Source organism: Sminthopsis crassicaudata, chromosome 6 (assembly GCF_048593235.1).
Source record: "Sminthopsis crassicaudata isolate SCR6 chromosome 6, ASM4859323v1, whole genome shotgun sequence".
NCBI classification, from domain to species: Eukaryota; Metazoa; Chordata; class Mammalia; order Dasyuromorphia; family Dasyuridae; genus Sminthopsis; species Sminthopsis crassicaudata.
The window spans coordinates 161,072,414-161,092,382 of NC_133622.1; positions in this window are offsets into that span (position 1 = coordinate 161,072,414).

Here is a 19,969-nt window from a genome sequence, read left to right on the forward strand (position 1 = left end):
ATTGCTGTCATCTTTTCTTTCTGCCTCCCAATCTTTACTCAACTCCTAAACTTTTTGTTCATTTAAACTTAAGGTCCACACCCAGAGCCCATTATTATATTATATTATATGTATTATTCTATCATATTATGATATATAATAGATATAATAGATTATATATCATGATATATACAATATATTATATATTATTGTTCTATTTCATGAATTTCCTTCTCCTAAATAAATGTTACACCAACTTCTGACTTTTGTTTTTCAAGGTGTCCACCCACTTTCTACACCCTATCGGGTTATTCTGATTACTCCTCTTAACTCCAGTCTGAAATTGGGCTAAAGCATTCTTGAAATTGTCTATTTCCTCTCTTCTATCCACCTTCAGATCCAGCCAATATGTAATCTCATTTCTTTAACACCTAGTCCCACAAGACATCTAGACCATTCCCCAAATCCACATTGGCCCTAATCTCCACAGCACTTTTCCTTAGGGCTTTTAGTAGTGCTGCTTTGTGAAAGGAGACTTTCTGAAGAGGGATGAGCTATTTTTGTGAGTAGGCTCACTGTCCCAGCTGCTTCCATTACTAATAATACCCTCTTATCCCCTTGGACCAGTGAAAACATAGCTATGACCTCAATGGGTATGCTGTGGTGAATGCCATTCTTTTCCTATTTAATTTTCTTTTTCTCTCATTTTTAAACAAATATTTATTATCTTTTTTTTCCTCCATCCCTCCTCTTCTTCTCACTCTGCCACTGGGGAAATTAAAAAGAATACAATCCTGCAACAATTAGTGAAAATGCCCTTCCTTTCTTATTACTCATTTCTTCAAAAAATATTTGTTCAGAATTTTCTAATTGCAATGTTCTTGTGCTAGGCACTGGGGGAACTTTGTTATAAAGATGATTACAAATAAGGATACTTCTCAAAAGGAATTTATAATTTAGCAATAGGAAAATGTTTGCAGCAAGTTTTTCTCACAAAAGTTTCATATCAAAGAGAATATAAAGAAATGATTCAAAAAAGAATAAGAGCCATTTCCCAATAGAAAACTGATCAAAAGAAAAGAAAATTCTAAAGGGATGATGTATGAGTTATCAATAATTTCATTAAAATATTCAATCAATAATTAGAGAAAAGTAAATTGAAGCAACTTTGAAGTTTTACCACATATTGATCAGTTATTAAAAATGAGAAAAATAGAAAAATGAAAATTGATAGAAGAGTGGTGGAGAAATAGATTTCTTAATACATTGTTGGTGGGACTGTGTACTGGTCCATCCAATCCAGAAAGTATTTTGGAACTTGGTCCCCAGTCACTCAACTGTACATATCCTTTAACCCAGGCAAACCATTACTAGGCCTATATCCCAAAAGATGAAAAAAAGAAAGAGAGAAAGAGAGAGACAGAGAGACACACACACACACAGACAGAGAAAGAGAGACAGAGACAGACAGACAGAGACAGACAGAGAAAAAGAGAGACAGAGAGGAGAGGCGAGAGAGAGAAAAAGAGAGAGAGAGAGACAGAGAGACACAGGAGAGAGAGAGAGAGAGAGAGAGAGAGAGAGGACCCATATGCTAAAAAAAAAAAAATAGCACTGGCAAAGAATTGGAAATGAAAGAAATCCCCATCAATTGGGGAGTGGCTAAACAAATTGTGTTACATAAAAGTATTACTGTACTGAGCAAAACAACTGTTTGGACATGTATACATATATTGTACTTAATTTATACTCTAACATATTTAACATGTATTGGTCAACCTGCCATCTGGAAGGGGGAGGAGGGGAAAAATTAGAACAAAAGGTTTGGCAATTGTCAATGCTGTAAATTTACCCATGCATATATCTGGTAAATAAAAACTATTAAAATATTAAAAAATATTACTGTACTGAAGGTGATAAATATAGAGAAGCATAGAAAGACATATGAATTGATGTCAATTAAAGTAAGAGGCAAGAAAACAATATATACAACAACTACCAGAATGCAAATGGAAAGAACCCACACCACAAAACAATAAAAAATGATGAAAAGAACAAACTTAAAAGTATCTCTCCGACTCTTTTGTAAAGATATTGTTTGGGACTGGGGTAGGGATATTGTCCATGAATCTAAGATATTGCATGAACTGTCAGATATTTTTTAAATAGTATTTTTTTTCTCAGTTACATACTAAGAAAATTCTTAGAAATATTTTATTTTTCCAATATATGAAAAGATAGTTTTTCAACATTCATTTTTGTAAAAATTTCGTGTTCCACATTTTTCTCCTTTCCTCCCTTACCTTTCCCCTCCCCAAGACAGCAAGCAATCTGATTAAATCAGGTTAAATATTCACAATCCTTTTAAATATATTTCCATATTTGTTATATTGTACAAGAAAAATAAGACCAAAAGGGAGAAAACCATGAGAAAGAAAAAAAAAAAAAAAGAAAAAGAGTGAAAATACCATGCTTTGATCCACATTCAGCCTCCATAATCCTCTCTCTGAATGCAGATAGCATTTTCCATCCCAAGCCTATTGGAATTGTGTTGAATCACTGCATAGCTAAGAAGAGCCAAGTCTATCACAGTTGATCATCAAAGAGTCTTGCTGATAATGTGTACCGTGTTTTCCTGGTTCTGCTTGCTTCACTTAGCCTCAGTTCATATAAGTCTTTCCAGGCTTTTCTGAAATCAGCCAGCTTATCATTTCTTATAGAACAATAATATTCCACTACATTGATATACCATAATTTATTTAGGCATTCTCCAACTGATGGGCATTCACTCAATTTCCATTTTCTTGCCACCTCAAAAAGAGCTGTTTAGCATTCATTTTTACAAGATTTCGAGTTCCTCCCTGTCAGATGTTTTTGATATATTAATTGTTTTTGCTGATCTTCCTCCTAATTTCTTCCTATTAAAAAAATAATTGTTATAAAGAATAACTTCCTGGGTAGAAGAAAAAGAGGGATACAGAAAGTTAGATAATATAAAAACAAAGGAGAACAATAAAATTATTTTTTAAAAAAGAAAGAAGACTCATATTAAAAAAATGTTATTGCAGTGGCAAAACACTAGAAACTAAAAAGTTTCCATTAACTAGGTAATTACTGAACAAGTTATCATCTGTAAATATAATGCAATATTATTGCACAGTAAGAAATAACAAAAGGTTACTTTTTGTATTGCACAGTAAGAAAAAATAAAGATGAAACCTGGGAAGACCTATATAAAGTCAGCAGAATCTAGAGCAGTTTGCATAATAACATTTTAAAGAAAAACAACTTTGAAAGATTCAATTGTGTGACCAAAATGCAATTTCAGAGGACTTGTAATGAACAATGCTGCCTGTTCCTGATGAAGAGGTGAAGAATTCAAAGTACAGAATAAGATTTTTTTATGTGGTTAATATAGACATTTTTTTCCTTCCAGGGAAGGATTCTTTTATTTTTTTTTATTATAGCTTTTTATTTACAAGATATATGCATGGGTAATTTTTCAGCACTGACAATTGCCAAACCTTTTGTTCCAACTTTTCCTCTCCTTCCCCCCACCCCATCCCCCAGATGGCAGGTTGACCAATACATGTTAAATATGTGAAAGTATAAATTAAATACAATATATGTTGTATACATGTCCAAACAATTATTTTGCTGTTCAAAAAGGATCGGACTTTGAAATAGTTAGACATTTACTTTGCTTGAGTTTACGCATATGTTATAAGAATGATATAGATTTCTCCTATGAGAGGGATAAGGTAGAGGGAGAGAGAGAGAGAGAGAGAGAGAGAGAGAGAGAGAGAGAGAGAGAGAGAGAGAGAGAGAGAGAGAGAGAGAGGGGGGGGGGGGGGGGGGGGGGGAGGAGGAGGGAGAGGGAGAGGGAGGCAGGTAAGAGGGAAGGAGGGATGAAAGAAAGAAGTAAGGCAAGAAAAGAAAGGAAAGAGAAAGAAACAAAGAAAGAAAAGAAAAAAGAAAAGGAAGGAGAGAGGGAGGGAAAAAGAAAGAGAAAGGAAGGAAGGGAAGAAGGAAAAAAGTCATTGACATTTTTTTAAATGCATAGAAGAGAACAGAAAGACCAGAAAGAATCACAGACAAACAGTTCTGTGTTGAATTTATAAAATATCTTTAGAGAAAACAAATCTGTACATAATGACCTTAGTGTCATGTGCAGTACTCTTTTCCATTCTACTATATGTGTAGCCCACATATACTCATGGATTCTTATCCTTTCTCAGACTTGCCAGGGCCCCAGATCAAGACTGGCTATATCTCCCCACTCAAGTCCTAGATGTTCTCCTCAGGGGTACCCCCAAATTACAAGCTTGAGGCCCCTTCTGTTTTCTCTTCAATATCAATTGCTAGCTTTCTCTTCAAAATTATTGATCCATTGTTAAGTACCCCAGCATCATCTGACCAATTAACTTAAATTAACTTTTGTAAAGGGATATTTGCTAAGGAGATACAGCAAGAATTTAAGTATGGACAGATCACCTCTGCACCAGAAAGACATTCTCCCCTATATCAGCCTGGTCCCTTGAGAGAGTGGACTCAGATTTAAAGAAATCACTTACAAAGCCTTCACTCCTCCAAATTCACTTCAGAAGGCAACATAACCCCTGGAAGAATCTCTACCTTGGACAGGAGGTCTTAGTTTTAATCTGATGATGCACTAAATCAAGCAGGCTGTTTATCAGAGATGTTAGCAAACTCTGATATGCATTCCATGTTTTAAGTGTTGAGGATACAAGAGAAAGCAAAATAAAGATAGTCCCTACTTATCACATCTTAATGAGTGAAAACAACAAATAAAAAAGAGCTGGGAAATGGGCTGGAGAGATGGTTTTGAAGATGAGGAAAATTAATTTTAATGCTACATCATTTGATTATAAACATAAATCAATATAATTCCCCTTTCAGTTAAAACCTGTTGATTTCTTTTTCTTGATTACCTCTCCCATTGCAGTTAAGTAATGCAATAACTCCCAGCCATGAGCAACTGCCTGGGCAAGGACCAATTATGGGCAGTATCTTATAAACAGAAACAGTCAGTCCACACTACTAAGAAATGACTCTTGAGCCTTTCATTTCTAATCAAAGTTGGGCAACCAAGCCTACAAAGGAGAAACTAAATCAGAGAGTTCTCACGTGGGATGTTTTCCTTGCCAAGACTGATTGAGGCTGCTGAATCCCAAGAGCAGGCTTCATTTCTCAGTGAACTCTCCCTCCCTTTCCCCCCAACAATAAAGTACTTGAGTTGAGTTGAGAGTTGAGAGCTCTTAGTCCACCTCCTCTCGGGGTTGCCCTTCTTTTTGGAGATCTCAATGATATGCTGTCACAAGAAAGACCATCTTAAGATGGCTTGGGATCTTTGGCCACCAAAGATTTATTGATTATTTGTTAGTCCAATTAATAAATTGATTAGTCATATTTGGAACTCTGTCTCTTAGAATTTCCTTCACCACAATTAGTGGTGGAATTTTAAGGAAAAAAGGCAGTCTTGTTTAAATTTCTTGGAAAACCCTTCTTCCTTTTCTCTAGTGCTCATTGGTGAAACTTTCTCATCTGTAGAGATAATTTTTTTCTGGAGTACCATGGTCTGGGATCTGGGTCTTCCTTCAATCTAAAATTTCACAGTTCTGACTCCATATTTAAGGTAAGAACAGGAGATTTATGTATTTGTCTTGTGTCCATGTTTTGTCTCAATCTGGTATTCAAAGATATCTAGTAAGCCAATCTGATAATAATAAGATGATTGTTGTCAGTCTTATTTATTAAGTATGTGTTATATATTAAAATAAAACTAAGATTTTTTTTGTGGAGGAGCAAAGAGTAAAGACGGAATTTTTTCTTCAGCAAAAATAATAAAGTAAAATAAGCTACAGATTTGAATTTGGAAATAATTGGGTTTAGATTAATTTTTTTTTTTAAACTTACTCTCTATGGGTGGCTTTCATAGAGATGAGCTTGTGTAGTAGAATACCTCCTGAGAACAGGATAAGGAGGTAAAGGTTACCACCTTTTAAGCATGTATCAGAATGACCGTTTTTTATTATCTAGAGAAAATAAGGAATAGCTCTGCTCCTACCCCAATGTAAAGACTGTGTGTGTGTGTGTGTGTGTGTGTGTGTGTGTGTGTGTGTGTGTGTGTGTCCCAAACAAGTGCATCAGTTTTCCGCATTGTCATTGGGGTCTACCTGGAGTATTATGTAGTGGGTTGATATAGGTATTTTTCTAGTCTAAAAAAAAAACCAGGGATCCATAAAGTTATCAAACTAGTATCACACTAATTTTTGGGACAAGATCCCCTATGCAAACCTGGGGCTACCATTCCTCCTCCCTTATGATAGTCTGTTCTCCGGTTTCACACTTAATAACTACATCAGGGCAATGTGTTTAAAACTGCAAAAGTAAATTTTTTGTTCTTTAAGGTTTCTCCATAGCAGCCTTAAATGCCAACAATTTAGAATGTCAGCCTTTAATGTTTAACATGTATGTTACTATTGTAAGAACTATTTGTATCAGACATGTTAAGCTTTAGAAAATGCAGTTCTCTTGATTTGGAAATTACAGGAATATTAATTTTACCCAGATTTTGAAAAGTGAAGAGTGAGTAAACAGTAAAGAACGTAAACACATTTTAATATGGAAAAATAATTGTTAATGATATAGCCAACTTTGAGCAGTCCAGTTTGTTGCTGTTGTTGTAAATTGTTAACTAAGCTAGGAGAATTCAGAACCTCCCCTCCCTACACATACCTCTTCCTTCCCCTACTCTCCCCACCCACAATTGTAGGTTGCTTCAACAGGAGCATCAGCTAATACAAGCCTCCTGTTTTGAAAAGTCATGGCCTAAAACTTTTTGTAATCACTAAGAACATTTTAATGGATTTAAAAAGTTTATACACACCCACATCATATATGTATGTATGTTTGTATATCTTGGTTTCTCTATATTGAGAATCAGCATAAGACATTAAATGGGAATTTTTTGGAAGTTTTGCAGAAGCTGCAGAAAGCATTTGAAGGCCAGCAGATGACAACGAAAAATTTTAGAAACTCAGAAAAAGATAAAATATATTTATGTATTGTATTATATAATATCAATCCAAATTTTACAATAATTGTAACAACATCCCATGGAAGGAAAAGAAAAAAAATTCAGATTTCTTCTCTGGTACAAAGGGAAGTGCCAAAAAAATCTGACACAGATTTTTCAGATTTTAGGAGTGCCATACTCCTAAACTTCTGATGAAGAAGGATAATTATATATGTATATATATATATGTGTGTGTGTGTGTGTGTGTGTGTGTGTGTGTGTGTGTCTGTATATATATATACATATATACATGCATAACTGTATTTATGTATAGGTACACATATATGTGTGTATATTTTAAATAAATAAGCAAACAGTTATATACATGCATATATATATACATATATATATATATTTATACACACACACACAGAGAAAGAAATAAAGGAGAGAGAAAGAGAGACAGAGAGAGATTAAAGGAGTTAAGTATGTTGGGAAAGGGTTTTAGAAACTTTTTAAAATTTCATACAAATGCATATGGGAAACTTTATTTACTTTTTTTTTTTTTTTTAATGATATATGGCTTGAAGTTCCCAGGCTGCAAAGGATGGAAGAACAAAGCTGCCTATTAATTGGGTAGGGACAAGGACTTGGTCAGGCTCTTCAAAGATAAATAAAGAGAAATTACAGGGAATTGGGAGTGTCACCAAGTGTCTTTAAGAACGCTTAATCTTGAGGCTCTGCCAGATAATTTTTGAGATTTGTACGTGTTGCCCTTAGCAAATCACCCCAGATTTGATTTAGTCAAAAAATGTCCTGAAACTAAATGTGGTTTTAAGGGTGCTCCTCTGTTAGAATGAGTGTACATGGGACGCAGGGGGGAGGACTAGCAGCCCAGGTGTGAAGGCTTGCTGAACCCTTTTCAGCGCTGCTCACCCAATCCACCTTCACCTGTGGCTCCCAGAAGCTGTAGCACACGCAGTGGCCACACTCTGGTAAGACTCTCAGCAGATTGTACCAGGTTGGGGGTAACTCAAACTCTTTGGGCAGTCAGAGGGTGTCTCCTCCAAGCATGAGAAGACTTCCCCTTGAAGAATGGGAGGATGGGAACAATTTGTTCCAAACGCCACGAAGGCAGCAGAAGCAGGTGCTATGCGGTGCTTGAAGCTTGTTGGGGCATCAAAGTGGCCAAGGACATCCTCTGCCTACTGGACACTTGTTCTGATTTTTGTCCTTCTACTTTTGACCTGACACTAGACCTTCATGCAATTTTACCTCATTTAAATCTAATTCATTCATGACTCCAGATAGCACTGGTCTTCAAAAATGAAAAATAAACATTAAGTACCTAAAATGAGGGGTTTTTGTTCAGCTGTTGCAGTCACGTGCTACTCTTTGCGACCCCATTGGGTTTTCTTGGCAAAGATACTGGAGTGATTGCCATTTCCTTTTCCAGTTCATTTTACAGATGAGGAAACTGAGGTAAACAGGCTTAAGAGATTTGCCCAGGATCACATAGCTGGTAAATGCCTAAGGTCACATTTAAATTCAGGTCTTCCAGACAGGTGCTAAGTTCAGTTCTACTGTAGTTGTGACTCTTCTATAGTACTTTAAGTGTTTCCTTAAACCTGCAAATTGAGAATCACTTAATTGACTCTATTTTTGTGAAAACTCTTCCTGTCCTAACTCCTTAGAGTTCTCTCCTTGGGACAAATTACCATCTAGAATCCTAGATCAAGAAATTTTAACAGCAACGACTTATAATTCATAGCTCAGCAGACTTCAAGGCCAATGTAATAATATCCAGTTGTGAATTTAAATTGGTAAAGCTGTATATGTGTTTTCCAGTATCATTGACGTAAAATTAAGTACAAGCTTATAATTTGAAACTTGACAATACCAACATAGTTAAAAAAATAAGTTCCCTGATAATTCAGATTCTGTTACGTTGTAAACTCAGAGAGTTGTTTGGGCAGTTGCTATTGTTAAGTGTATTTCATTTCATTAGGATTATAATAATGGTTTTAAAAAATTCTCTGATGTTTTGCCTGATATTTGAGACTAACTATTTAAACATGGTTATCAGTTTGTTTTAGCTCTGTAATCCTTAAACAAGAGCTTTGTGATTCAGAGATAGAAAAGTTCACTTCGTTTCTAGCTACAATGAGTTCATAAATGAGCTCATATTACAAATTGTTGAGGAAGTGTTATTGTTGTCACTCAATCATTGTACAGTTGTGTTTGATCATTGTAACCTCATTGGGGTTTTCTTGGCAAAGACAGTGGAGTACTTTACCATTTCCTTATTTTACCCATGAGGAAACAGAGGCAAAGAGGGTTAAGTGACTTGCCCAGGATCACACAACTGGTAAGTATCTGAGGTCAGATTTGAACTCATGAAAATAAATTTCCTGACTTTAAGCCCAGTACTCTATTCATTTCATCACCTAGCTGCCGATGGTAAGGAAGTTCGTTTGACCTAAATTTATATAGCTATATTGAAGAAACGTGATAGGATGGATGATTTTCTATGTAATTTCAAAATACATCTAATTAGCACTAAGTTTTATTTAATGCATTTAAATTCATGATATTATGAATATTGTTATCATGTTTCTAAATTTTCTTGTCATTATGAAATTTGTAAATTGCTATATTTTATAAGCCATTAGAAAAACAGCTTCTCTTTTAATCTGAATATTGTTATATTATGGATTGCACTGTTTAAAAAAAAAAAAAGGAAAAATGCTTGAAAACTGTTATTCTAGCAGCCCTGCTCATCGTGTGTTGTAATATTATAAAGTATTGTCATTTAAGGAACCAGAAACTTTCAGGTTTGTCTATATCAAAGAGGAAATTTCATCTGAAATCATTCAGGCATCAATTATAAAAATTGTGAAACTATTGATTAGGTTATTAGGGATTTCTGTGATAAGGTTGATATTCGATATCTTGACTTTTGTTTTATCACTTAACTTTGGTGACTCTGGAAACAGAATGAGGCTGACCAACTTTGTGCAATTTTGCCTCATTAAATCCACTTCAAAGCTAAGTCAAGACATTACCCAATGATGTTATTGGTCTTTGAAAAGAAGAATAAACAATAACCCTCTAGAAGAACTTCCAGCTCTTAACCTACCTTCTCATTAAATGTCCACTAATCATTGGAGATCCCAATAATGCAGAAAGAGACTTAGATTTAAGAGGGCTTGGAATGGTCCCTTGGGGTCATTAGGAAGTCCATTGATCTCCATTTATTGATTATTTGCTAGCCTAATTAATAAATTGATTAATCATGCCTGAAATTATGTCTCTCAGAATTTCATTCACTATAAAATCCAGGCTGAGTAGGAAGCAAAGGCCTAAATCCTTCCACGAAATAAAGGCTCCAGAAATAATTCACCAGTGAGAGAAGTCTTACACAGGGATGTTCTAGATTGAGAGACCGTAGGAGTGGTTGGATTTTCCAGGGCTTGGAGACAATAGGCAACTTGGATTGAAAGTCTAAAAGCCAGAAGCAAAGGCAGGGTTCAGGAGAGGATTTGAGGTATATGTACTCTCAGTTCTGGAACCAGTTTAAAGAAGGGTTTGCTCACCATACCAAGAGCAGACTGTCAATAATCACCAAACACGTGGGCAAGCTCCAAAGTGGAGAACAGAGCTCTTCATGACTCAGGCTTGTAAGCAGACCCACCAAACACTCATGAGGCTGGGGGATTATGTACTGAACATAATCTGAAGGGCAACCCCATCATTGGCTAGTTTCCATTACATGTCCTGGAGCATGTTAATGATTGCAACTCATGATTGGATAAAGCTCCCAGTTGATGAAGTGGTGGTGTGCCAGAACATTTCTGGAGTTCCTATCAACTCAAAGCATCATCTACTTTCTTGTCCCAATTCTCTTCTTGAATCTGCTATTAATAATGAATTCAGGGAATTTCTCTACTACATCTAAATCTGATTAAAATGACCTATTCTATATTTAGCATTGATTATCTGTTTTTAGCCAAATCTATCTTTAAAATATGTAAATATACTTATGTGTTTATAATATATAAATATATTTATTTATATTATATAATATAATACATAATAAATTTATAATATAGATACTCAAATATAAATAAAATATAAAATTTCCCTGGTCAGATCTTACCTTGAGCATTACCTTGAGCATGTATAGAATTTTGGTTTTTATTTAGTACACAATAGAAAATTATGATAGCTTTTAAATAATAGCTTTTAATTTTCAAAATACAAAGATAGTTTTTAACCTTCACTCTTGAAAAACCTTGTGTTCCAAGTTTTCTCCCTCCCTTCCCCCACCCCGACAGCAAGCAATCCAACACATGTTAAACATGTGCAAATTCCACATTTTTCATGCTGCACAAGAAAAATCATATCAAAAAAGCAAGAGAAAGAAAAAAAAAAGCAAGCGAACAACAACCTAGAAAAGGTGAAAATACTATGTTGTGATCCACACTTAGTCCCCACAGCCTCTCTCTGGGTGCAGTTGGTTCTCTTTATCACAAGATCATTGGAACTGGCCTGAATCATCTCATTGTTGGAAAGAGTCAGGTCCATCAGAATTGATCATCATATGATCTTATTGTTGCCATGTACAATGATCTATTGGTTCTGCTCATTTCACTAAGCATCAGTTCATGTAAGTATCTCTAGGCCTCTCTGAAATCATCCTGTTGGTCATTTCTTACAGAAAAATAATATTCCATAACATTCATACACCACAACTTATTCAGTTATTCTCCACCTGATGGGCATCCACTCAGTTTCCAGTTTCTTACCACTACAAAAAGGGCTGCCCCAAACATTTTTGCACATGTGGGGCCCTTTCCCCTTTTTTGTGATCTCTGGGTTATAAGCCCAGTAGAGACACTGCTGGATCAAAAGCTAGACACAGTTATGATAGCTTTTAAAAGAGTGGAATAATATGATCATATTTACACACCAGGAAGACCAATCTTCTGTAGCTTCTAGTAAGGATGGAAGAGAAGGGATATTGTGAGCAATTTTATTACAAAAGGTCAAATGGGAAGGTTGGAATTAGCATGGTAAGGAGAGGATTTTGCTGAGGTTTGATAAAAACTGATTAGATTTTAAATATCACATGGCATTGATAGTCACTATCCTCATTCTAAATCAAGTTTTGAATCTTTCTCCTTTTTCCTGAGCATTTAAAATTTTTTTATTTTTAATGCTTTTTTCCTTTTTTATTAAAATTTTTTATTTTCAAAACATATGCACAGATAGTTTTCAACTTTTACTCTTGCAAAACCGTATGTTCCAATTTTTTTCTCCCTCTTTCCCCCCTACCCCATCCCCTAGATGGCAAGTAATCCAATATGTTAAATGTGCAATTCTTCCATATGAATTTCCACAATTATCATGTTGCAAAGAAAAATCAGATCAAAAAGGGAAAAAAAAATGAGAAATAAAACAAAATGCAAGCAAATAACAACAAAAAAGTGGAAATACTATATTGTGATCCATACTCAATCCCCACAATCCTCTCTCTGGGTACAGAGGGCTCTCTCTATCACAAGACCATTGGAACTGGCCTGAATCACCTCACTGTTAAAAAGAGCTATGTCTATCAGAATTAATCATCACATAATTTTGTTGTTGCTGTTTACAATGATCTCCTGGTTTTGCTCATTTCACTTAGCATCAGTTCATGTAAATCTCTTCGGGCCTCTCTGAAATCATCCTCCTGATCATTTTTTATAGAATAATAATATTCTATAACATTCATATACCATAAAGTTCAGCCCTTCTCCAACTGATTAGCAAGGTCTTGGATTCTTTCAATAGGGAAGTCATGCATATATTTTCTGCTGAACTGATACTGTGAAGAGATACTAAGTTCTCCAGAGTCCTTGGAGATGGGGCAGGCTTCTACCTCCTAGGTCTGGATTATTATAGATTTACTCAATCAGAATCTGTTTTGAACTCCCACTTCTAGTCTATATAAGGATGTGTTGGAACCAATGGTTAAATTTTTGGTGTGAACCTTTCATCTCCAAAATCAGCAAATGCTGCAAACCAGGTCTTGATTTATTATTTTGTTGATACCTGGACTTTAAGAAAGTGATGACAAAATGTTAATAATGTATATAAAAGTTTAAAAATGTGTTGAGTTATGTTGCTGTTTTCCAGAGAACTGGTTGTTAAACATTTTACTAGTATACCCCTGGTCAAATCTCAACTCTTCCCTGGACTTGCTATATTTCATTGGCCCCAGTCATATGACCTTAGTATTGTGACAATTACAAAGTCTCAAGAAACATAGTTTCTGGGTAATTTGATCATTTTGTAAACAAGGCCAACACATTATTAATAAAAGGATAATCATTTGACTATTTCTTTTAGACCAAAGACCATCAAGATGCAGATTCAAAGTTTATATACCTTTTGAAAACTAGGTGTTCAGTGAGGGACTGAGAGTGACATCATGTCACCCTTGGATAGAGAAAGTCTTTACTCAGATCACCCCAATCATGAGCTATCTAGACAAAAAGATATGTTTCCACCCAAGTTTGAGTAGAACACAATGGGCTTCCCTACCTTAGATTAAATTCCTTATAAGGTTGTGTGGGGTCTGACCAAGATAAAGAGCATTAACTAAATCTCATCAGTAATGTCCTTCAAGAGACTGAACTTTAAAAAATTGAGATTTTGGAAGAAGGGGAGAGCTCTGAATCTCCCCAAAGATATGGGTTATTAATACTTATTTCTCTCAGTGTTGCGTTCCGTAGCAAATAGAAAAAACATATTCAACTGCTTAGGGCAAAGCTTAAATATCAATCAATGTATTTAAATGTTTAGTAGGATACTTGCTACATAATACAGATTTAATAAATGTTGTTCAATTGAGTTTTGCCATTATATGATTGATTAAAATAAAGAGAATATAAAATACCTCTCTACTCATTTGAATCAGTAGGGAAAAAACTCCACAATAAATAAAGTCTTGTATCTAACAAGGTATTTGCTACCCATGTATAGAGAGAGCCAGGGAGGCATGGCAAGAGCATCTAATGCAAGCAATGACAGATAGTTGCAGCCTTATTGAAATTGTAGAGAGAGCTCACACTGCTCCTCCTCCTCTGGATGAGGCTATGGGGCTTGGCATGGGAAGTGTGGGAGGAAAAATTAGGAGCAGCTAGATGATGTAACAAGACCTGGAGTCAAAAAGACCTGGTTCAAAGCACATACTTGCAGGACCATCCTGAGTTCTAATGGCACTTCTGACATTTTCTCCTTTATTTTTTTTAACCAGGGCACTAATTTCAGTCAAATGGAAGAGCAATTGAGAACCTGAGACTTCTACTTACAGACACACCACCAATATATGAATTTTGTGGTACCAAACCTATCCTCTTTGCCTCATTTATCCTTGGATGCATGGCAACAAGAACAGATGCATGATGATAGAATATGGGAAGAATAAAAGAAAATGAAGGACCAACCCTTGTAGCTCAAGCTTTATTGTTGGAGTAGACCTTACTGTTACGACGAGGATGGAAGTGCATGATACTCATTGAAATGCTGCTTTATCCCACCATGGTTCCAAGAAGCAATGGGTGTTTCTCTGTATATTTCATGCTATGATTGTGAAGACAATGCATGATGAGAAAATCCTTAAGATAGGGAGAAACATTTCTACTGGCTAAAAACTGCAGCAGATAATGTAAGCCTTGTGTAGCTTGTGACTGATAAAAGAAAATGCTCCCGGTTTGTGTTGCCTACTTGATACAGCAGATAGATCCCAGAGCTTGGAATTAGAAGGAATTAAATTCAAATCCAGTCTTAGACATTTACTAACCATGGGAGCCTGGGCAAGTCAACTTCTGTCTGCCTCAGTTTCCTCAACTATGAAATAAAGATAATAATAGCACTCATCTTCCTGGATTGTTGTGAGGAGTAAATGAGATAATATAAAGAAAGCCCCTTAGCACTATGTCTGGCCCATGTTGGGGATTTTTTCTTTTTTGTTTAGTCCTTTCAGTCACGTCTGACTCTTCATAACCCTTATTTGGGTTTTTCTTTGTAAAGAAAAATGGAATGGTTTTCCATTTACTTCTCTAGATCATTTTATAGATGTTCAGGGTTCAATGACTTGGCCAGGTTCACACAGCTGGTAAATGTCTGAGACCAGATTCTCACTCAGGTACCCTCGACTCCAGACTGGTGCTGTATTCACTGCATACTCATACAGAAATATATATGCATACATATGTATACATGTATATATGTGTTTGTATAATATATACACATGTATGAAATGTTTATGAGGTTAAGCTTCCTGGTTTATGGTAGGACTTTGTGATAAATTAAAGACTTGAAAGACAGTGTTTCTGGGTAATTAATAATCAATTTATTAGTCTAGCTAATAATCAATAAACTGATAGTCAATGGTTTGTCTCAGAAAACCAAGAACCTCCAATGGAGACACTGAGTGCTTTAAATACCTTTATTAAAGGGGATGTCCATGACAAGTGAAAATAAACCCTGATTGGTGGACATTTAATGAGAAAGTAGTCTAGAATTCTTTAGCTTCTCCTCCTGAGAATATGACTTGATGATGAGATTCAGCTACCTCCAGTAATCTGGACATGGGAATCCATCTCTGGTTGATTTTCTCCTTTATGAGATGGGTCATCCTAAATTCTAATGGACCATTACAAGGACGGGGAGTTATTTCCTCAGGGTAAGAAATGGTCTGGATTAGGTTCTGTTTATTCTCTAAGCAGAAGTAAAGTCTCCTAAATGGGTGGGATTGGACCTAAAATCAAGGAGCATGTTCCCCAAGAGTTGGGCCATTTTATCAGAGACTGACTGACCTTCTACTGGTATTGGGCCTTAAATGTGGAAATAAAAAGAGAAAACCTTGGATCTTAATTTAATAATTGGTTATTAATATAATAGTAAAATAGTAATTTCTTTCAATTTTTTGTTCTTCTTGCTTGTTGCCAATCTTTTGGGCATTTGGGAGGAACACTTGAATTCATGGCTTTCACTACTGATTTCTTTCTTGGATTTTATCTCTTATGAATTTCTGGGTATATCAAATATTATTTTTCCCTTTCATTAAAGCAATTCTTTGTAGAATATGTTTACATAGAGAGTTTTCTTCCTCCTCTGAACTTTTTAATTGAAATTCCTTTTAACTAGATTTGTAAGATATCAACAAATATGTCCTTATCAGACCTTGTTAGTTAGGTACACTCCACACCTGTATTTTAAGGAAAGAGCTAAATGCAAGTTCCATCCTCAGATACCACTTTTATTAGCCAGTCGTTCACTTCCCAAATTAGTTTTTCTTTCTTTCCGCCTCATCCCCTTTCTTTCTTCTTCTTCCTCCTCCTCCTCCATCCATCCTCCTCCTCTGTTCTCCTCCTCCTCCTTTCTTTCTTTTTCTTTTCTTTTTTCTTTTCTTCTTATTCTTCCCATGAGAAAAACACCTATGTTCCTACGGTCTTCAGTTCCTTGCCAAGAAATAGATTACCTCCAGCAATATTTTAAGGTTCCTTTTGGCAGTATCATTTGTGCCTACATGAATCATTTTGTTAAGTCTTGTGAAATTTTTTTTGTTATGTTTTGGCTATGTGCCCCATAAAAACAACAAAACTCTATTGTTGTTATCAGTTGGATTTTCTTCCTTCTTTTTAATCAGGTTGATTCAAGGTTTGCCAATTTTGTTACTCTTTTCAAAGAACCAGCTCTTAGTTTCATTTATGAGTTCTGTAGCTTTTATTTTCCAAATTAGCTGCTTTTGCTTTAATTTTCAAAGTTTCTTCTTTGAGTTTATTTGTTGCTTTTCTCATTTTAAAAATTACCTATTGTTTATACATCCTCTCTTTATTCTCAGTTCTGTAATTTTTCTTCTACAGACTACTTTAGCTGTAAATTGAAATTGCTAGTATGTTGTCTCTTCATTATCACTCCCCCCTATGGTTATTGTTTCTATGTTTTGTTCTCTGACCTACTTGTTGTAATTATCAAATATCTACTTAGATCTGTATCTTTGGCTTGTGCTCTCTATACTGAGTATGATTATGATTTTTTTTATATATTGTAAAGGATATTTAATATCTCTTTTCTGCATTTATTTATACTTTTCTCATTTGCTTATATGTGAGCTATTTTGAGACATTGTTTTTTGAAAGACAAGAATATGAAAATAGTTTATATCATGAACCTTTTGGTCCAGCACTAACAGCTTGAAAATTATTGACAGTGATTTTTTTAAAAGGGGTCTTTTGATTCAGATAAATAAAGAGTACACATTTTTAACAAAAATCTTTGACATCACTTGATAGTTTTTGAGCTAGTAAAGTTGCTTTTAATTAAATGTTGAATAATCTCAGCTGAGAAAATTGAACTTTAACCTGTAGACATCCCAGCAGGAGTGAGGGAAAGAGGGCAAACATTTATTATTACTAATTTGTTTATTAAAGTAATATTTTATTAATTACCTATTATGTGCCAGGTAATGTCCTAGGCACTTAAAAAAGCAAATATTATATCATTTAATCTTCACATTATTATGATTTTCACTTACAGTTGGGGAAACTAAAACAGTCAGAGGTTAAGTGCCTCAAATTCAAGTTCTGAGTCATGATTTTAACTCCTGTCTTGACTCCAATCCCAGTACTAGATGGTGACCTAGCTGCCTTTAGATTCCACTTATTTGTTAATGCATATCATAAGATCATCGATTTTGAGACGGAAGAGATTAATTTTCCCTTCTCCCTTCCATTTTAAAAGTGAAGAAATTGGGACCACTAGGTAGTGCAGTGGTTAGAGCACCAGCCCTGAATTCAGGAGGACTCCAGTTCAAATCTAGTCTCAGACACTTAACTAGCTGTGTGACCCTGGGCAGGTTACTTGACCCCTCAATTAATTGCCTCAGAAAAAAAAAAAGTGAAGAAACTAAGATCCAGGTGAAAGGACTTATCAAGATCACACTAACAGTGAGTGATATAGAATTAAGATTTAAGCCCAGGTCTTCTGGCCCCAAGTACAATACATTTCCCCTATGTTGTATTGAACATGGAGAATAAAGACATTCAGTTTATAAACTTAACATAAACTAACAATCTCAGAATGATAGAATTTGAGACTTGCAGCCATTTAATCGTCTTTCTGTAGGAAAAAAAAATCCTACTATATCATAACCCACCAGGGCTTGTCTAATGCCTGCCTGGAGATCCTCAATGATCTCCCATCAAAGCTGGAAACACAGCATTCTTCTTCTGCACAAATCTAATGCTTAGTACTTTTTTTTTCTGCCAATCAAGTCTGAACTGGCTCTTGGCAACACTCCCATTGTTCCTCCTCTGTCCTTTGGGGCCAACCAGATCAGACCTAAGTCCTCCACAGGACAGCCTTCAAATACTTGAAAAGAGATACGGTGCTTCCCTAATCTTCCCTCCTCCAGGCTAGTTCTTTCAACAGGTTCTCTTAGGACACGAACTCCAGGCCCTTCAGATCCCTGCCTTCCAGACACTCAGCAATGTTCTCCTTAAACTCTAGCACCCAGATATGATCCCAGCTGCGGAGGTCTGTGGGTCTGAGTATAACCTAAAATAAAATGAAGTAAATAGAGTACAAATGGACAACACACCTATTTGTCCCATCCCAGGCTATGACAAATGAGAGCTATTATTCCAACTCTGTGCTCTGCGGCTGCTATAGGTAAGAAAGGCATGAGCCTGCCTCCCGTGTCTTCTCCCAGTGTAACCAGGTCAGGTTGCCTGGCAACACACATTACCTGCCTCCCTCTCCCACAGCCACAAAAGGCTGTCTGATGCCTTTTGGTGCCTTTCTTTTTGCCTTTAAGGTGTGCCCTTTGAGTACACATCTCACCCATAAAAAGATGGAGAGCCAGGGGCATTTATTTCCAAAGATAGCTCTTCCAAGAGAACAAAAATTGTACTACACTGTTATTCAATGCACACAGAAGTCTTGTTTCTGAAATTATGTTCCCTCAGGAGTAAGACTCTGGGTCAGATACTGACATCAAATAATTTATCTCACTTAAACTTCCTTTTAACCTGTGCCCCATCTCCTTGGCAGTGCTTGGAGGAGGTCCGGCCAAATCAGCATTACAGAAATAGTTTAGAGGAGTCCTCTCTCCCCATTAGAATGGACCAGGAGAGTATTGTCTCCCTCCTAGAAACGATCTTTTGTCTCCAATTGATCTTATTGGCTTTCTCCATAGTCTTTCCAGAAAATTCACTTAAAGAAATAGCATCCTCCATTTGCCAGTCTGCTAAAAGACTACACCCATATTCAGAGAATGCAGCCTGAACCAAATTAAAATGTAATTGGGAAGTATTATGCTGAATAATTAAAATACAATGAATGTAGATAATATTAACAAGCATATAATTTTCTTAGGCAATGTGGCCTGCAGGGATCTTTTTTGTAAAGCTTACAGGACCCCCACTTCTATTCCAATGACAACACTGTTTTAAGACTTCCCAAGAGGAGTGGTACCCTAGAGGGAAAATTATTTCTTTTTCCCTTTTTTAATAATATTTTATTTCCCCCTGGTTATATGTAAAGATGATTTTAACCTTCATTAAAAAAAATTGAGTTCCAGATTTGCAAATAACTTTTAATGAGAACAATTCCCTTAATATTTTATACATGTCAATCTGGAGATACAATGTTAAGGATAGGTTTGAAAGGAAGGAAGGAAGGAAGGGAAGGAAGGAAGAAAGAAAGAAAGAAAGAAAGAAAGAAAGAAAGAAAGAAAGAAAGAAAAGAAAGAAAGAAAGAAAGAAAGAAAGAAAGAAAGAAAGAAAGAAAGAAAGAAAGAAAGGAGAAGGAAGGAAGGAAGGAAGGAAGGAAGGAAGGAAGGAAGGAAGGAAGGAAGGAAGGAAGAAAGAAAGAAAGAAAGAGAAAGAAAGAAAGAAA